General features: G+C 43.4%; 1 protein-coding gene across 1 annotated transcript in view; it reads right to left on the bottom strand.

The window, feature by feature from the left end:
- LOC140731969 (GTPase NRas) overlaps positions 1-19,362 on the bottom strand; it is a 59,551-nt gene extending 40,189 nt beyond the window's left edge. Inside the window, exon 1 of the mRNA XM_073054007.1 lies at positions 19,081-19,362. The gene's annotated coding sequence lies outside the window, so the exon portion shown is untranslated. The remainder of the gene's footprint in view (positions 1-19,080) is intronic.
- Positions 19,363-21,185: the final 1,823 nt, after the last annotated feature.

Below are 21,185 nucleotides of genomic sequence, written 5' to 3'. Positions count from 1 at the left end.
TAATAGTGCTGAGAGAAGTTTATGCAGCAGGAAGTTATTAAACTCTGCCTGCCCAAGAATTACTTCGTGCAACTTGCATAATCAAATTATGTTATGAAGAGTTACATTTTTACAAAATAATGCACTGCTCTGTTGAGATGCTGCCTTTTAAATGTGAGGGATGACACAGATCCCACAGTAGTAAGTTAATCAATCGGGAAGTTATCCTATGTGTCTTGATTAATATTTATCCCTTAATTGACATAATTACAAAAAATTGTTACTGTTTGAGGGAGTTTGTTGTGCAAAGATTGGCTGGCATGCTTCCTACATTACACCACCAGCTAAGTTTCTAAAACGCAAACAGCATTTCTACATGAATGCAAGTTTCTTCTGGCTGTTTTAATATTATTGGCACAAGACTAAGAAAACTGAGGCCAAGCTTTTGTATTTATCCTGATACTGTAATTCACCCACATTGCTATATGGTCTAGAAAATGAGTAGCTAACATAGTAAGAATGTTTCCAGTGTAACTTTCATGGTTGGTTTAGGGCATATATGTCAAACTCAAGGAATTATCTTTGGCCCGCGAGATAATATCTAATTACTATTAAAGCTGGCCCCAGTAATCGAAGCGCCTATGGCGTATGATATGGCTAATGCTGAGTTTATTCAGGTACCAGGTTTTCAGGGTTTTTAGTGTTTATTCGGCAGTTTTCTTCATAAGAAACGGAATTTGTACAGTGAAACACTTTGTAGTTATAGCAGAGACTGAGACACATGAGAGCAGGCTGAAAAAATGGAGGCAACGAAAGTTGCGTTCGCACGCGTCCGACTGATCTGGCCCGCATGAAGCTGCATTTTGCTCAATCTGGCCCGTGACCTAAAATGAGTTTGACACCCCTGGTTTAGGGCATACCAGAAAGAAAAGTCAATTACAAAAAAAAAAAATCCAACCATGTGCTTGCCATTTACAAATTTCAAATCAGTTGTACGGAAATTACTGGAGAAAATTCTCAGGGATAAGGTATATGAGCATTTGGAAGATCATGGCCTAATTAGGGAGAGCCAGCATAGCTTTGTGCGTGGCAGATTGCGTCTTACCAACTTGATTGAGTTTTTTGACAAGGTAGGTGAGGAGAGAGATTGATGAGGGTAGGGCAATGGATATTGTCTAGATGGGCTTTAGTAAAGCATTTGACAAAGTCCCTCATGGGAGGCTAATCCAGAAGAATAAGATGCATGGGGTCCGCTGCGAAATGGCTGTTGGGATTCAGAAAAGGCTAGCTCAAAGACGACAGAAGGTAGTGGTTGAAGGGCCTTACTTGAGCCACAGGTTTGTATTTAGTGTTGTTCTACAAGGACCACTGTTGTTTGTGATGTATATAAATGACCTGGATGAAAATGTAGATGGGTGGGTTAGTAAGTTTAGGGATGAGACCAAGATTGCTGGAGTTGCTGGAGTAGAAGACTGGCAAAGAATACAGTGTGATGTACACAAAATGCTGGAGGAACTCAGAAGGCCAGGCAGTACCTATGGAAAAAAGTACAGTTGATGTTTTGGGCCAAAACCCTTTGGCAGTACCTTTTAGTTTTTCCATAGATGCTACCTGGCCTGATGAGTTCCTCCAGCAATCTGCATGTGTTGCTCGGATTTCCAGCATCTGCAGATTTTCTCTTGACACCATGATATAGATCAGTTGCAGAAATGGTGGATGGAGTTTAACACAGATAAATGTGAGGTGTTGTGCCTTGGTGGGGCAAATGCAAGCAGACAGTACACGGTTAAGGGCAAGATCCTTAACAATGTTGTTGAGCAGAGAGATCTTGAGATTCAAGTTCGTAGCTCCTTGAAAGTGACTACACAGGTTGATGAGGTGGTTAAGAAGGATTATGGCATGCTTGCCTCTATTAGTTGAGGCACTGAGTTCAAAAGTCAAGAGGTTATATTGCAACTTTATAAAACTCTAGTTAGGCCGCATCTGGAGTATTGCGTACAGGAAGGGTGTTGAAGCTTTGGACAGGGTGCAGAAGAGGTTTACCAGGATGCTGCCTGGTTTAAGGACATGTACCATCACAAGAGGCTGCATAAACTTATTTTTCTCTGGAGCATTAGAGGTTGAGGGGAGATTTGATAGAGGTTTACAAGATAATGAGAGACATAGATTGAGTGGACAAAGAGCTCTGTTTCACTGAATTGAAATATCTAATATCAGAAGGCTTGCATCTAATGTGAGAGGGGAGTAGGTTCAAGGGAGATATGAGGGGTAAGTATTTTACTTAGAGAGTCACAGATGCCTGGAATGCACTGCCTGTTGTTTTGGTAAATGCATTAGAGGCTTTTAAGAGACATTTGGACAGGCACATGGATGCAAGAAAGGTGGAGGGATATGGACATGATGTAGGTAGGAGGAATTAGGATTTGGCTGTTTTTGATTTGGTTTGTAGCTGGTTTGGCACAGCATTGTGGACCGAATGGCCTGTTCCTGTGCTGTACTGCTCTGTGTTCTATGTGTACTTATTTAAATCAGGGACTGACTCTGTAGGAGGTACAATTAATGCAAACCAGCAAATTATCATCATGTCTAATGTTATCATAAGTTAATTTATTTAATAGTGATCAGGAACTCACACGCATTTTAGTTACTTGACCAAAACAAACTACAGAGAGACCTGTGGATTATTGTGTGTGTGTTGGGGGGGGGGGGGGGGAATAGATGGGCTAGGAATAACACAACTTAAGATACGCATAGATCAGTACAAATTTGTTGCTACGATAAAAATGAACACAAATCAGGATTAAACAAATGGCCACGTGATTTTATTAATTATTTTGTCACCAGTTCAATATTACTGTGCTTTGATACATTAATTCCATACAACATCAATACAGCATTTTAGAAATAATAGTAATCTGCATTAGTGGCAAGACCACTCAAAATGCTATTATGAAACTTTAAAGTGAATTTATGAAGTCACATAACCACTCAACCAAGTTACTATACAAATTATTTCTGAAGTTTCAATTACCCTTCACATCCATTGTGCACTGAAGGACATTAACTGCTGGGAATTAATATGAAGCTCAACAGTGACTGGAACACCCAAACACAACAGAACTTACATAATTTTATTTTTGTAAGCAAGTTCTTCAGAGAGAACAACACAAAACAGCTTAGTATCTTAAACAGATCAGATCCAGTACTGATGATAAAATGACTGCACCATTTGCTGGGTTTTAAAAGTTCATACGAGGTGATGTCAATAATAATCAAGCGAATAGATGTCACTGTCAGAGTAACAGTCTGAATCTCAGTCCTTACACAAGGTCCAACTTCCAACACAACCACAAGGAAGAAAAATGGTGATATAAAAAGATTGTTTTACATTTATCTTTTCTGTTACCATATATCACATGCAATTCATTCAAGGCAGATGAACCACAATTCCTGTGGTATTATTTTAGATCTCCACCATAGCTCTTTGAACAAACCTATCAGTGTATGCTTTTGTAAATACAACATAACTAAACCTATAAATTTGCCTAATAAGATTTGGAAATAGGTGATACAGTGCTCATATTAGCTTTGAGAAACTCGCCCAACTGCTGACCGAACCAGTCTTAAAATAGCAAGGGCTGTATTACAGAGATGCAGGTACAACAATCCAAAACTACATTAGTTGGAAAGTCAACCGCAGAGCCTCCATAAAAAGTCTCATCCATAAATTGTGGAGATACCCATTCCATTTCTCTACCCACCAGCCTACCACTACTGTGTTGTGTTATTGTGCGAAATAGGATACAGTCTGAATGAATTTGACAATTCAATTCTGAACATTAATAAAGCATCTTCAGCAGTGGAAATTTACACCACCACAAATGGGAACTTCATGACCCAGTTTTATTCCACAATTCAGCAAGGATGCTAACTGATCTTAATTTGATAAGGAGTGTTAAAGATATTAGCCCCCTAAAAACGAGGTATCAATGCATAAATCTGAATAGGACTACAATATATTTGTGCTGTAAAGCAAACATCAACCAATAACGGCTAATGAAGGGTATTGGCCTGACACATTAGACTGTTCACTCCTCTCCATAGATGCTGTCCGATCTGCTGAGATCCTCCAACAGATTGATGGTGAACAATTAAACAGCTTACAAGAACATGCTACCTCAGGAAGGTCACCATTCTTAAAGACGGCAGAATCCAAACTGCAAGTGCCAAAATGGAAGGGTGAGTACTTACAAACATCTTTAGCAAGAAGTATCAGTGGCTGATCCACCTCAGCTTCTCCCCAAGCTATCACAGAAGTCATCTTTCAGTCAATTTGGTTTCTTTCAAATGACAGACAAGTAACTTAGAACAATAGATACCAACAAATGCTATGTGATCAGACAGTGTTTTGCTATGCTAAAATTTCTAGTGCAGAATAGTCACTGTCTAACCAAGCTGTTTGGTTTATTTTTTGTGAATGAAGCAAGTCCAATACACCAACTACCACTATTCAGAAAAATTAGGTATCAATTATGGTATTACGCACTCATTCACATTAAAAGGAAAATGCTGGGATCAATAATATTTCTATTTTATTTTAGATCTGCAACATCTGTAGTTATTTCTCCCACATTCCAAAGGTGTACAGTTAGGGTTAGTAAACTGTGGGCATGCTGTGTTGGTGCCAGAAGCATGGTGACACTTGGGGGTTGCCTCCAACACATATATAGACTATGTTGGTCATTGATGCAGAACGACACATGTACATGTGACAAATAAAACTAACCTTTGATTTTCACTTAGTCTCAGCAAGAGTTAGTTTCAGCTTTACAGATAGACATACTTTATTGATCCCGAGGGAAATTGGGTTTCATTACAGCCGCACCAAGAATAGTGAAGAAATATAGCAATATAAAACCATAAATAATTAAATAATAAGTTAATCATGCCATGTGGAAATAAGTCCAGGACCAGCTTATTGGCTCAGGGTGTCTGACACTCCGAGGGAGGAGTTGTAAAGTTTGATGGCCACAGGTAGGAATGACTTCCTATGACGCTCAGTGTTACATCTCTGAGTCTCTGGCTGAATGTACTCCTGTGCCTAACCAGTACATTATGGACTGGATGGGAGTCATTGTCCAAGATGGCATGCAACTTGGACAGCACCCTCTTTTCAGACACCACCGTCAGAGAGTCCAGTTCCACACCCACAATGTCACTGGCCTTACGAATGAGTTTGTTGATTCTGTTGGTGTCTGCTACCCTCAGCGTGCTGCCCCAGCACACAACAGCAAACATGATAGCACTGGCCACCACAGCCTCGTAGAACATCCTCAGCATCGTCCAGCAGATGTTAAAGGACCTCAGTCTCCTCAGGAAATAGAGACCAGGTCTATTTGGTTACAGGCTTTATTAGTACCTAGATGTCAACCTGAACAAAACAGCCAAATCCCAGGTTAAAACAGCCCTTTCTAACAGCCTTAAAGGCAGCACCTGACTAAGCTCGATTTCAAATAGCCTCTAAACGACTGAAGTCAGAGAGTCAAGGTAAAAATTCTCCAAAGGCTGGACTCTTACTTCATAGAAAAATGCTCATTTGTTGGAAGCCATTACCATCAGGTGTCCTAATATGAATATCCTTCACACAACTTTGTTAAACTGGAACATCTCATAACCCACTGATTAAAAACATCTCCCCTCTATTATCAAAAAGTAGTATACCAACTGGAATCAATCCTCCACATTTAGGATAACCAAGGAGCCACGGAGAACATGCCCTGGCAGATTAAGAGCCTTACACAGATTCCAGATGGCAATGCCAATTGTTAACATCGAAAAACCTAAAACATAGGTGTCACTCTTGTTCCTTTTCTTTCCTTCCCTACAAAGCTTATCAAACTAAAGAGAAAATAATGGGATACATAGAATAATACATCACAATACAGTCGGCCCTCCTTATCCATGGGGGATTGGTTCCGGGACCCCCCGCGGATACCAAAAAACACGGATGCTCAAGTCGGTGGAATTTAGGACCCGAAGGAGCACCAGAGCTTATTTAACCTGTCTCAATACTGTGGACGTTAGGACCCGGCAGAGCTTGGGACCTGTCGCCCACAGTGTTTCTGTTCCGGAAAACGATCACGATTGAAAATAAAGTGGAAATAATAAAGCGATTGGAAAGAGGTGAAACGTCATTGGAAAAGCGTTAGGCTACAGTCAGTCAACGATCAGAACAATTTTAAAGGATAAAGTGAGAATAATGGAGCATGTGAAGGCCTTGCCCCGATGAAAGCTACAATTATTACTAAGCAACGCAGTGGTTTAATTATTGAAATACATACGTTTCTTAAGTGTTTTATATGCATAGAAAGGTAAAATACATACTATATACTAAGACAAACGTTTGACTGACACTAAATAATACCGGATGTACCTGTTCCAACTTAGAGAACTTCCGGTTTTTTTTCCGATTCCTGATCTGCGGTAACCTATGCACATCCTCCCGTATACTTTAAATCATCTCTAGTTTACTTATAATACCTAATACAATGTAAATGCTATGTAAATAGTTGTTATACTGTATTGTTTAGGGAATAATGACAAGAAAAAAAGTCTGTACATGCTCAAACAACAAGTGCTGGAGAGAGAACTTCCGTGTTTTCCCCATCTGCGGTTGGTTGAATCCGCGCATGCAGAACCTGTGGATAAGGATGGCCAACTGTACACTACATTATCTGTGCTGACGATGCCATATTCAACTGAAACTAGCAAACAGTACATGATCCATATAACACCATTGCCTGTATAGTCATATAACTGTCAAAATCCCACTTAAATGCCACTACCATGTCTGCTTCTAGTTCACACTCAGCAGTACTTTCCAGGCACTTATAACCCTCTGTATACATCTTCTTTAAGCAGTTTCCTCTCTCATCTCATGTCCTCTAGTAATTTACATTTCTCTGCTGTGGGGGGAAAAAAGCTGCTTACCCCATCTATGCTTCTCCAATTCTATAAACCTCTATCAAGTCTCCTCTCAGCCTCCAAACTTCAAGAGAAACAGAATCAAATTTGCCCAACTTCCCCTTATAGCTAATACACGCTAATCCAGACAGCATCCTGGTGAAACTTCTTCATTGCCTCCAAAGACTCCCCATCCTTCCTGTAATTGAATTGCCATACCAGAACTGCACGCAATGTCCCAAATGCAATCTAACCTCCTGACTCTTAAACTCCATGCTCCAACTGATGCATGTGCATATCAACATGAAGTAAATGACTTGGAGTGAGAAGGCACTGCAACAAAATGGTTCTATGAATTTATTTTATGATTAATTTTGATAGCAATTGCTTTGAATTATCATTTGTAACACAATTTCCTTTTTCTACTGCTTACAGATCAAACTATTTTTCTCCCTCCCCAAAATACTTCCAATAAGATTAAAATGTACTGAAGATTTCAGTAAATTACATTTATATACTCAGGGCCATGTTACTGGTAAACAAATTTGCATTTATTAGCCAATAATGTGGCAGCAACTCAATGCATAAAAACATACAGACATGGTAAGGAGGTTCAGTTGAACCTCCATGAAATGATTGTTGGTGCCAAATGGGGTAGTTTGAGCATCTCAGAAACTGTAGATTTTCAGGGATTTTCATGCACAACAATATCTAGTTTACAGAGAATGGTAAGAAAAATTTTAAAAACATGCAGTGAGCGGCAGTTCTGTGGGCAAAAATACTTCAATAATGAGGTGAGAGGAGAATGGCCAGATGCCTCAAGCAGACAGGAAGGCAACAGTAAATTAAAATAACCACACATTACAACAGTGGCATGCAAGAGCGCATCTCTGAATGCATAACACGTCAAATCTTGAAGTGGATAACCTAAAGCAGATCACACTGGGTTCCACTCCTGAACCTAACAGAGACCACAGGCTGTATATTGCTTTTACTACCTTGTAAGATCTGACAACATGTGAGGACAAGTTCATCAAATAGTATTATCTCAAATGGAGAAAGAAAGAAAAACTGCAAGAGTTCTGGGTCCAAGTGGCATAGAGGACAATAGTAGAACAATTAAATTCTACGATGCTCAGAAACTCATCAAGCATATAGAGACTTAAGGGAAAGGCTGAAGACTAAAACATTACTGGGGAGGGACAATGTCATGCTGGGATTTCAAAAATCTGATGAAAACACAGCTGAGGAAGCTGAATCATTGGGTATATTTAAAGAGGAGGGTGATAGGCTCTTGATTAGTAAGGATGCTAAAGGTTATGGGGAAATGGTAGAATGGGGTTGAGAGGGAGAATAAATCAGCCATGATTGAATGGCAGGGAAGACTCAGTGGGCTGAATGGCCTAATTCTGCTCCTACATCTTATGGGTGAAATTGTTAAAAATCAAGCCATTGCCAGACTGAGCGCCAGCAAGTAGAATGTTAATGAATCAAAAAAACTTAGTTCGAATTAGGTTGTAAAAGCAGAGTTTCACTATGTTTGTGAAAGAAGGAAGGCTATCCTTTTGACTTACCCAGTGGGATAAGCACTTGCACAGAACTTTATCAGACACAGAAAGATAACAGATAGCTTGATTGTCACAGGCATATCCATGTCAAGGATACCCAACAAGGACCCTCTCAGAGATTCTAAGAGGTGATTACTAGGTCTATAGAAAGTATTTACCTCCTTCAATACAACACATCAGATTGGTGTTTCAGTTGATTGTAGTAAAAATACACCCGTATCTGGAAGATCCAACTGCTGATGAGTCAATACCCTGGCAAAAACTACAACATTAAGATAAAAGAACACTCCAAGTAACTCTGTGGAAGCCAAACACCACACATCATCAAAAGCACACCATCCCTACCATGAAGCATGGTGGTGGCTGCATCATAATGTGGAGATGCCTCATAGCAGCAGGATCTGGAAGACTTCTGAGGGTAGATGGTAAAATGAATGCAGCAAAATACAGGGAAATCCCAGAGGAAAAGCTGATGCAGTCTGTAAGAGAACTGTGACTTGGGAGAAGATTTGTTTTCTGGCAAGACAATGACCCCATGCATAAAGCCAAAGCTACACAGGAATGGCTTAAGAACAACAAAGTTAATGTCCTGGAGTGGCCAAGTCAGAGTCCAGACCTCAATCCAATTGACAATTTGTGGTTGGACTTCAAAAGGGCTGTTCACTCACGATCTCCATTCAATCTGACAGAGCTTGAGTAGTTCTGTGAAGAAGAATGGCGAGGGGGGGGGGGTGGTGAAATTGCAGTGTCCAAATGTACAAAGCTGATAGAGATCTATTCACATAGACTCAAGGCTATAATTGCTGCCAAAGTGCAACTACTAAATACTGACTTGAAAGGGGTGAATAATTATGCTATCATTATTGTGTTTAGTAATTGTAATAAATTTAGACCAATTTGTAGAAATTTGTTTTCACTTTGACACAAGTTTTTTCTGTTGATCAGTGTCAAAAAAGCCAACTTAAATCAATTGTGATTCAATGTCGTAAAACAAAATATGACAACTTTCTGGGGGGGGGGTAATGAATACTGTTTATAGGCACTGTAAATACAGAATACAAATAATGCAAAAAATGTTAACATTTAGGAATGTTACCCAAGTACAGTCAATCTAAATTCAATAAAGCCAAAGATACTTGAAAAATTCTCTGTTATGTCATTGTGTTAAAGGCAAAAAAAAACTAAATGCTTAAGAATTTTTGGATGCAATTTGATAAGATAGCTCAAACATTCAGGACTAATTTACAAATGCCACAACATAGAATGCACCATAATAGGAAATTAAAACTAATGATTAATGGCTCCTGCAGAAAATATCCTAAGGTTCAGAATCAGGTTATCACTGACATACTGTATGTCTCAAATAATGCAAAAGACAAATAATGAAATACTGTCCATGAATCATTCAGAAATCTGATGGCGAAGGGGAAGCTTCTCCTAAAACACTGAGACTGGGTCCTGTACTTACTCCCGGATTATAGTAATGAGAAGAGGATGAAGGTTCTTAATGATTGCCCTTAATATTGGCATAAGAACATGATTTGCTACTGATCACAAACTGAGGCTGGCAAATAATAAAAGTTGACCTTACAAAGCAGAAAGATTGGCGGCACAGAACATAATTTATTGTAAAAGCACTAAGTTATTTATTCTGGGAATAAACCCAGACAAAATAAAAGACAGTTGAGCACAAGCATAGAAACAGGCAAATGGTCAATTTTGCAAAGTTATGAAGGTTAGATACTATCATTAAAAATAGGGTCAATATCATTATCGACTTTGAAATAAATACAGCCAGCCTGTCAGCCCCAATATTAAAGTAGTGAATAAAGAAAACATAACTTATTCTGAGGTAACTCGTTAGAAGGATTGACAAACTGAAATCGCTATTTAAGAGTGAAGAGGGGACTGGAGAAATTAATTCATCCACGGCAATTCAAACACAAAATACTTTTAACAGAAAATAGCTCAGGCAAAAGACAACCACTTAAAGCAAGGAAAGTTACAAAATTTCAGAGATACTTTAGCAAAGAACCAGCAGAATTGCAATACAGGTTGAGTATCCCTTATCCAAAATGCTTGAGACTGAAATAATTTCGGATTTCGGAATATTTAATATGATAGCTTGGGATCACCATAATTTCCGACTCTAAAGTTATGTGTTACCAATAAGTCAAGTCAAGTCACTTTTTATTGTCATTTCAACCATAACTGCTGGTACAGTACACAGTAAAAACCAGAGGAGTCTGATAGCTTGGGGGAAGAAACTGTTACATAGTCTGGTCGTGAGAGCCCAAATGCTTTGGTGCCTTTTCCCAGGTGGCAGGAGGGAGAAGAGTTTGTATGAGGGGTGCGTGGGGCCCTTCATAATGCTGTTTCCTTTGCAGATGCAGCGTGTAGTGTAAATGTCCGTAATGGTGGGAAGAGAGACCCCGATGATCTTCTCAGCTGACCTCACTATCCACTGCAGGGTTTTGCGATCCAAGATGGTGCAAAATCGAAACCAGGCAGTAATGCAGCTGCTCAGGATGCTCTCAATACAACCCCTGTAGAATGTGATGAGGATGGAGGGTGGGAGATGGACTTTCCTCAGCCTTCACAGAAAGTAGACACGCTGCTGGGCTTTCTTTGCTATGGAGCTGGTGCTGAGGGACCAGGTAAGATTCTCCGCCAGGTGAACACCAAGAAATCTGCTGCTCTTAACCATCTCCACCAAGGAGCCATCGATGTTCAGCAGTGAGTGGTCGCTCTGTGCCCTCCTGAAGTCAACAACCATCTCGTTTTGTTTACATTCAGAGACAGGTTGTTGGCTCTGCACCAGTCCGTTAGCCGCTGCACCTCCTCTCTGTAAGCTGACTCGTCGTTCTTGCTGATGAGACCCACCACGGCCGTGTCACTGGCGAACTTGATGATGTGGTTCGAGCTGTGTGTTGCAGCACAGTCATGGTTCAGCAGAGTGAACAGCAGTGGACTGAGCACACAGCCCTGGGGAGCCCCCGTGCTCAGTGTGATGGTGTTGGAGATGCTGCTCCCGATCCGGACTGACTGAGGCCTCCCAGTCAGGAAGTCTAGGATCCAGTTGCAGAGGGAGGTGTTCAGGCCCAGTAGGCTCAGCTTTCCAATCAGTTTCTGAGGGATGATTGTGTTGAATGCTGAACAGAAGTCTATGAACAGCATTTGAACGTACATGTCTTTTTTGTCCAGGTGGGTTAGGGCCAGGTGGAGAGTGATGGCAATGGCGTCGTCTGTTGAGCGTTTGGGACAGTACGAAAACTGCAGGGAGTCCAGTGAGGGGGGCAGCAGGGTCTTGATGTGCCTCATGACGAGCCTCTCGAAACACTCATGATGATGGATGTGGTAGTCATTTAGGCAGGACATTGCAGACTTCTTCGGCACGGGGACGATGGTGGCGACCTTGAAGCACGTTGGAACCGTGGCGCTGCTCAGATGTCAGTGAGAACATCTGTTAGCTGGTCTGCACATCCTCTAAGCACTCTACCAGGAATGTTGTCTGGTCCAGCAGCCTTCCATGGGTTGATCCTGCACAGGGTTCTTCTCACATCGGCCGTGGTGAGACACAGCACCCGGTCATTTGAAGGAGTGGTGGACTTCCCTGCCACCACGACATTTTCCGCCTCAAAACGAGCATAGTATTCAGCGCATCTGGGAGGGAGGCTTCACCCGAACAGTCAGGTGATGTTGTCCTGTAGTTGATGTCCTGAATGTCCTTCCACATGCGCCGCATGTCACCGCTGTCCTGGAAGTGGCTGTGGATTTGCTGGGCACGTGCACGCTTTGCCCCTCTGATGGCCCGGGACAGTTTGGCCCTCGCTGTTGTTAGGGCTGTCTTGTTGCAGGTGGAGTCACGGTCCTCAGCAGTGCACGCACCTCCGCGGTCATCCATGGATTCTGGTTAGCACATGTAGTGATGGTCTTGGACACAGTGACGTCATCAATGCACTTGCTGATGTTGTTAGTCACTGATGCTGTGTACTCCTCTAAGTTGGTAGAGTCGCCATCGGTTGCAGCCTCCCTGAACATGTGCCAGTCAGTGTGCTCAAAGTAATCTTGAAGAGCAGAGATGGCTCCTGCTGGCCAGGTTTTCACCTGCTTCTGAACTGGTCAGGAGCATCTGATGAGCGGTCTGTATGCTGGGATTAGCATAACAGAGATGTGGTCTGAGTAACCGAGGTGTGGGCGGGGCTCTGCCCGGCACGCGTCGGGAATGTTTGTGTAAACCAGGTCCAACACATTCTCCCCCCTCATTGCAAGTCCACATACTGATGAAATTTGGGGAGCGCTGACTTAAGGCTTGTGTGGTTAAAATCACCGGCGACAATAATCAGTCCATCAGGGTGTGCGTTCTGCAGTTCGCTAATAGCCCTGTACAGTCGACAGAGCGCCTCCTTAGCATTAGCGCTGGGGGGAATGTAGACACTGACTATGAGGGCAGTGGTGAATTCCCGTGGTAAATAAAATGGTCTGCATCTAACAGTCACAAACTCCACTAGTGATGAGCAGTATCTGGAAACCAGCACAGAGTTCTTGCACTATTCCATATTGATGTAAACACACAAGCCACCACCGCGAGTCTTACCGGAGAGAGCTGCATCCCTGTCCGCTCGAAACAAGGCGAGCCCGTCCAGCTGAACAGCGGCGTCCGAGCCACGTCTCTGTAAAAACATACACACAGCAGACTCTGTACTCCTGCTGAGTATTTCATTGGAGTCGGATGTAGTCCAATTTATTGTCCAGGGAGTGGACATTGGAGAGCAGAATGGACGGGAGAGCCGACTGGCTAGTTTGCTTTTTGCCTGGCATGGACCTCTGCCCGCTTGCCTAGCTTCCGCTTCCTCACACATCGCTTACGACGTCTCCATCTCCGGCTACCAGCATCAGGCAACTCCGAGGACTGTAGGCCATATCCACTCAGCAAGCTGAGGACACGTAATTTAACCAGCAGATCTTCATGAAGGTTTGTTTTTGGGTGATCTCAGTATTGTAGTAATATCTGGCGATGGTAGATAGTCGCTCTGTTATCCATGTGCCCTAATCAAAAATCATGTCTCAAACTTAAATTAGAAAATTAAATTTTAATAAGCAGTATGTCTCACTTGTTCATCACACAGTAAAAATGATTACCTACCATTAATATAATGAAAATATAGTGAGTATGGGGTAACAAAAGCAGTGCAGTAGCATCGGAAGAATACCTGAATCATCTGTTGAACAACATACAAAGGCAAGCTTTCAGTCTCCACCTACCTATGTTTTAAAAGATTACAGTACACTGTATTTATATTTTACTTTTTTAAGGTTTTATGGAAGGATGAGACTTGTCCTGGTGTTAAGATTTTCACTTATCAATAAATTTACCTGCTGCTTCATTATCAGCATACCGTTAAGTAGCACATTTACTCCAATGCATTCTTTCAATACACGATTGAGATCTTTATTTTGCAATTTATACAATGTTTTGTCTATTTTTCATTAACTTCTGTTCATTACATAGATGAAATCACTTCTCAGAACTGTCTGTGATGCGTAGAGGCCTGCACATCACCTGGGAACCTTCCCAGTGCCTTGTGAAATTTTCTATTTGTGACATCATGTCATGGATTTCAGGTTTTAGAATTCTGGGCAAGGGGTATGCAACCTGTATTAATGACCTCCTTCTGTGCTGTAAGCTTCTATGTGAAGTTACTTGCTTTCAAAGAAATGTAGTGAGCAAAAAGTAAAATCATGGACGTTGTCATTAATAGCACTATCAAGCAGTCCACCCAATCCCCAACAAAATACTCAGAAACTCCCATTTTATGTTTTGTCAGGACCACACAGCTCCACAGATCATTACAATTAAATGCCAGAATTGAGGAGATTGGTATAGCATAGTGATGGAGCTGATTTCCTCCCACATCCCAAAGATATGCAAACTGTTTCATTAATTAGCCATTGTAAATGGTCTCTACTGAGGTGATGGATGGATATTCTTTATTGATCCCAAAGGAAATTACAGTGTCACAGTGGCATTACAAGTGCACAGATATACATATTGGAACAGTAGAAAGAATAAAAAAATAAGTTATCACGAACAGTCTAACAGGAAGGGATCATCACTTTTCCTGCTATAGGCTGACTCATTACGGAGCCTAACGGCCAAGGGTAAGAATACTGTCATATAGGGCTCTTTAGAGCAGAACAGTTGTCTTGATTTATTACTAAAAGTGCTCTGGTCAGCCAAAGTGGCATGCAGAGGTTGAGAAATATTGTCCCAAAATTCCTAGGATTTTCTGGAGGGTCCTTTGTCCTACCACAGCCTCCAGTGTGTCCTGTTTGACTCCTATACAGAGCTTTTCTTATCAGTTTATTGAGCCTGTTGGCATCACCATGTTGATGCCATTGCCCCAGCAGACTGGTAAAACATGTGGAGGAGAGGCCTGCATAGTCCAAAGGACATCAGTCTCCTCAGGAAGTAGAAGAGACACTAGCTCTTCATGTATACAGCCTCCGTGCTGGTGTTCCACTGAAGTCTATCATCCAGGACTGGAAGGGAGCTTGATGAAAATGTAAACAACACACACAAAATGCTGATGGAACGCAGCAGGCCAGGCAGCATCTATAGGGAGAAGCACTGTTGACGTTCGGGCCAAGACCCTTCGTCAGGACAAACTGAAAGGAAAGATAGTAAGAGATTTGAAATAGTGGGGGGGGGGGGGGGGGGGGATGGGGATGCGAAATGATAGGAGAAGACCGAAGGGGGTGGGATGAAGATAAGAGCTGGAAAGGTGATTGGCGAAAGTGATACAGAGCTGGAGAAGGGAAAGGATCATGGGACGGGAGGCCTCAAGAGAAAGAATGGGGGGGGGGGGGGGTGAAGCACCAGAGGGAGATGGAGAACAGGCAAACAACTAAATATGTCAGGGATGGGGTAAGAAGGGGAGGAGGAGCATTAACGGAAGTTAGAGAAGTCAATGTTCATGCCATCAGGTTGGAGGCTACCCAGCCGGTATATAAGGTGTTGTTCCTCCAACCTGAGTTTGGATTCATTTTGATAGTAGAGGAGGCCATGGATAGATATATCAGAATGGGAATGGGACGTGGAATTAAAATGTGTGGCCACTGGGAGATCCTGCTTTCTCTGGCGGACCGAGCGTAGGTGTTCCGCGAAATGGTCTCCCAGCCTGTGTCGGGTCTCACCAATATATAAGGCCACACCGGGAGCACCGGACTCAGTATACCACACCAGCCGACTCACAGGTGAAGTGTCGCCTCACCTGGAAGGACTGTCTGGGGCCCTGAATGGTGGTGAGGGAGGAAGTGTAAGGGCAGGTGTAGCACTTGTTCCGTTTACAAGGATAAGTGCCAGGAGGGAGATCGGTGGGAAGGGATGAGGGGGGGAATGAGCGGACAAGGGAGTCGCGTAGGGAGCGATCCCTGTGGAAAGCAGAAGGGGGGGGGGGAGGGAAAGATGTGCTTGGTAGTGGGATCTCGTTGGAAATGATGAAAATGTTGTGGGATTAGTGTAATTGGGTTCTTGATGGCCAACAAACTCAGTGAGTTGAAGAACTTATTCTCATGCATTATGATTGTGATTAAATGAAGGTTAAACATTTGAACAATTGTTGCCTCACTGTATGTGTGAAAACTGAAGTTAGTGGGCATCAAAGGGAAATACACTTCACTGGTTTGTATCAAGTCTCACACAAAGGAAGATCGCTGTGGGTATCGGTAGTGAATTAGCCCAGACACAGCAAGAACTCCTCAGGGCAATAATATAGACGTGCTTTATCAATGATTCTCGCTCCATCATAGGTCAGAAATGTGAAACTTTATTAATGATTTCACAATGTTCAACTCCTTAGAAAACAAAAGGAGTGCATGACTGCATGCCGCAAGCCCTAGATAATATGGGCTGATAAGTCTAGTAACATGTGCACGACAACCACACCAGTAAATGACCTTCTCAATTTGAGAGTCCAATTACGTCCTACGGATCCCTACAATCAGCACCCTGGAGATCACCAAAGAGCAAAACTTCAATTGAAGCCCCCACATAAACAATGGGTTGGAAGAACACATATCCTATTGACATTCCAATATCTACAAGGCATACAACATGTTTAAAGTGGTAATCTGTCCAGTTGGCTAGAAGAGTGAAATTCAAACATACTCAAGTTTGGCATCATCCAGATCAAAGCCACACACCACTCTGCAGATTCACTCTAACACTTCAGTACATCACCTACAAAAACTCAGTGATTACTCTCCTAGGCTAATCTAACTACATTTCCAAAACCTGTTAACTTTATGGCCAAGAGGGACACGGAAACATCATCTGCACATTGTCCTGTAAGTCACAAACTTTCCATTTCAGAAAGAGTTCATTGTTTCTCCATCATCTTTGCATCTGAATTCTGAAACTTCCCATTGAATTCTTGTGAGACTATCAAAAATAGTCTACTCTGGGATTGGTAGCACAGTGGTTAGATTTGCAGATTAGAAACCTGGAGGGCTGGACCAACAGCCTAGAGACAAAGTTCAACAATGGGATTTAATTTGAAACAAAACTTTTGGTAACAATGATCTGAACAAAGGAATGTATCTAGTTCACTAAACCTGCCTTAAGGGGAGGAAATCTGACATTTGTACCCAGTGAATGATTCTGATTAATTTCTAACTGCCCTCCTAGAAATCCATGCAAAACCTCAGTTGAATAGTAAATGTACTTTGAAACAGGATTTTAAAAAAGACACAGACAGCAAATTGACACCTGTTAAGTTGCTCAATGCCCAGTCAACCTTGCAGACTTCCTTGCCAAACCCTTGAACTCCCTTTGTGCCACCCTTCCCAAATTTCCTTCTCCATTTTGTGTCAGCCCCCTCAAAAGCTCCCGAGTCCCTTTCATGTTGCCCAAAACACCCTAGATCTCTGTGTCACTCCCATATTTCCTTGAGCTGCCTGCATGCCATTCCCTCTATGTTCCCTCACTGGCAGTTCCTTTACTGCTCATCTCACTGTTCCCTGCAGCTTCCTTCCTGCCCATTTCATTTCAACCCCTTTTTCATTGCAGCCCTCCTCCCATGAACAGCTGGTTCAGAGGCCTACCTACACCTATTCCTAATATATATGAACAAACAACTAGATGTAAATATCTCAAAGTCACACTCAGTTAATTGCCAAGTTTGTATGCGCACAGGTGCAATGAAAAACTTGCAGCTGCAACATTCAAAAGAAAAATAAGTGACACAAAAGAGAACAGTTAGAACAAAAAAAAACTCCACTGTAGTGCTCGTGGTGTTGCTACGCTCAGATAGGGATTAGAATTGTACAGGTTACTTCAAGAACCAAACAGTTGAAGGAAAGTAGTTCAAGATTCAAGATTGTTTAACGTCAGTTCCTGTACACAAGTGTATAAGGAGAACAAAACAATTGTTACTCTGGATCTGATGCAGTACAAAAAGAACTCAGTAAGATAAAGACAATAATATAAATACAATAGATATAAACACTTAAGATAGCTTATACATAAAAGTTGATTCTATACCCACAAGGTGACGGACAGGAAATAATAAAGTAGTGGTAGAGTTAGTGGGTGAAGGTGTTACTCCCTGGGGAAAGTAACTTTTTTCAAGTCTGGTGGTCCTGGCGTGGATGCTATGTCACCTCCTCCCTGATGGGAGTGGGACAAACAGTCCATGAGCAGGGTGGGTGGGATCCTTCACAATGTGACTGATTCCATTCCAGCACCTTTCCGTATACATGTCCCAAACAGTGGGTAGGCTGGTGCCAGTGATGCGTTGGGCAATTTTGACTCCCTGTTGAAGAGCCTTCCATAGCTTACTAGGATGCTGTCTAGTCCACATTTGTAGAATGACGTGAGTATGGATGTGCAAAGCCCAGCTCTCCTCCCCCCTTTATTGCACCTCCTTTGTTCCACCTAATACACTCCCCTCCCTCAATTACCTTCCTCATTTCCCTTGTCCCTTTGCCTGGATGACTAACACCTTGGTAATAGCAACTCCTCTTCCACAGCTCAGCACATCACAGAAACCAGACTCCACTCTGTGGACCCTGTATATAACTCTTGCTGCCTCAGTAAAGCAGCCAGCATATTCAAAGGCTCCCCTCCCCCCTCCCACCTTTCCCAAACAGGTTCTCTGTTCCCTTCTGCCATACAAAAGCTCGAGAGCACATACCATGCAGCTAGAGGATGGCTTCTACCACCCTGCTACTAGACTGCTGAAAGGCCCCCTTGTACAAGATGGACTCTTGACCTCACAGTCCACCTCGTTGTAATCTTGCTTCACCGGTTACCTGCACTGCACTTTTTCGGCAGTGTTTACACTTTACTCCACACTATTATTGTTCTACCTCAATTCACCGGGTAATGATTTGATCTGTGTGACAGTATGCAAGACAAGCTTTTCTCAGCACTTCAGTATATGTGACAATAATAAACCAACACCGTCCCATTCAAGCCCTCCCTTCGTCCCCTACCTTCAACCCTCCCTCGCGGCCTCTTCCTACTACCCTCCTCCCCAAAGGCAAGACCGTGGCCCTCTTTTCTCACCCGTTCTCTTCAGCCCCGGCGCCGGGAGCGACGAGTGTCCGTGCTGGGAGGGGGGTGGTTCAGAGCATGCGCGGTGCCATCGCCCCGCCCGGCCGCTAACGGCTACGCTCGCGCCCGGTCCCGTTCCCGTGCTCGCGCCTCCGCCGAAACTTTCTGCCCCGAACACGCCCTGTCGCAGGACCCCAGCCAGCTGGCTTCGCTACATCCTCCACGCCGCCCTCCTCATCCGGACATCACACCCGCTCCGAACTCTTACGCGCTAGCCCGAAGCTGCCATTCCTATCGAACACTGATGACAGGGCTCCTGTCAGGGGCGTGAACTTTTATTTTTTCAGGCAAAATAGGTGCGACACATGATGGGGCTTTCGGAGGCGAGCGGTGCGCAAGCGCAGTTCCACGCCGGTTTCCGGGGAACGGTATTGTTTCGCTGGTGAGAAAGAGCGGTGACGTCAAATGACGCGCGCGGCTATAAATAACCCATATATAAGCAGAGGCGAGCGGGCAGTCCGGCTATCGGTGTGGAGATGGCGAGGGGAGTGGCTCGGGTGCGTCTGTCTGGCCAACCCAGCTACTGATCTCTTCCCCCACTCTGGCGGATGAGTAGCCGTTGTAAGATTTACCCTTTAAAGTTTACGGGCCAGCCGGATTGCGCTCTTCAGAGGGACAAACCGGAGAGAGTATAAATAACTCCTTCTTTGCTTCAGTTCAGTTGACATGGGGCTTCAAATAGATCAGATTCAACTTTATTGTCATTGTGCCGAGTACAGATACAAAGCCAAATGAAGTGCAGTTAGCATCTAACCAGAAATGCAAAGAATACAGGAGTGTTAAACATACAAAATAACTGCGAATAAAAAGTAAGTGCTACAGCACACAATTATAAAAGTACCTGAGACAGTCCAATATGGGTGCAATACTGCTTAGCGCTGGGATGTGAGATTCAGCAGAGTCACAGCCTCAGGGAAGAAGCTCTTCCTGTGCCTGCTGGTGTGGGAGTGGAGGCTCCTGTAGCTCCTACTGGATGGGAGGAGAGTAATAAGTCCACAGTTAGGGTGAGATGCATCCTTGATAATGCTTTTTGCCCTGCCCAGGTAGTGTTTATCGTAGATGTTCTCAATGGTGGGCAATTGGATGCTGATAATCTGGGCAGTTTTCACCACAAGCTGGAGTGCTTTGTGGTCCGATACAGGACAATTGCCATACCACACTGAGATGCAGTTGGTGATTATGCTCTCAATGGTACAGTGGTAAAAGTCCATCAGTATCCTGGGACAGAGGTGAGCTTTTTTGATGCTGCGCAGGAACTAAAGGTGCTCTTGCGCCTTTTTGATCAGGATGGAGGAGTTCCGGGACCAGGTGAGATCCTCGGAAATGTGGACACCAAGGAATTTGAAGCTTGATACACGCTCCACTACAGCTCCGTTGATGTAGATGGGGACGTGAGTGTGGCTCTTAGCATGCCTGAAGTCTCCTTGGTCTTCTGGGTGTTAAGGGCCAGGTTGTTGTCAGCACACCAAGCGGGCAGGTACTGGACCTTGTCCCTGTAGGCCGTCTCGTCATCCCCTCTGATCAGGCCAACAACCGTGGTGTCGTCTGCAAACTTGATTATGGAGTTAGAACCATGTTCAGGAATGCAGTCATAGGTGAAAAGGGAGTACAGAAGAGGGCTCAGCACACAGCCTTGAGGCACGCACGTGTACAGGGTGAGAGTGGAGGAGGAGCGGTTGTCTAACAACAGATTGGGATCTGTTAGTCAGAAAATCCAAGGTCCAATTGCAGAGGGATGAGCTGATACCAAGCTGGCGAAGTTTGGCAATCAGCTTGGAGGGGGTCACAGTATTGAATGCCGAACTAAAGTCAATGAACAGCATTCTGACGTAAGAATTGGGGCTGTCCAGGTGGGTCAGGGCAGAGTGAAGTGCTGTGGAGATGGCATCCTCTGTTGACCTGTTGGTGCGATACGCAGATTGATGGGGGTCCAGGGTAGTGGGCAGACAGGATTTCAGATGTGATAGAACCAGTCTCTCAAAGCACTTTGCAATGATGGAGGTGAGTGCAACTGGGCGGAAGTCATTCAGGCCCGTGGCAGTGGAATGCTTTGGCAC

The sequence above is a fragment of the Hemitrygon akajei genome, chromosome 8 (assembly GCF_048418815.1).
Source record: "Hemitrygon akajei chromosome 8, sHemAka1.3, whole genome shotgun sequence".
Classification (NCBI taxonomy): Eukaryota; Metazoa; Chordata; class Chondrichthyes; order Myliobatiformes; family Dasyatidae; genus Hemitrygon; species Hemitrygon akajei.
This window is presented reverse-complemented; position numbering and strand designations above follow the sequence as displayed.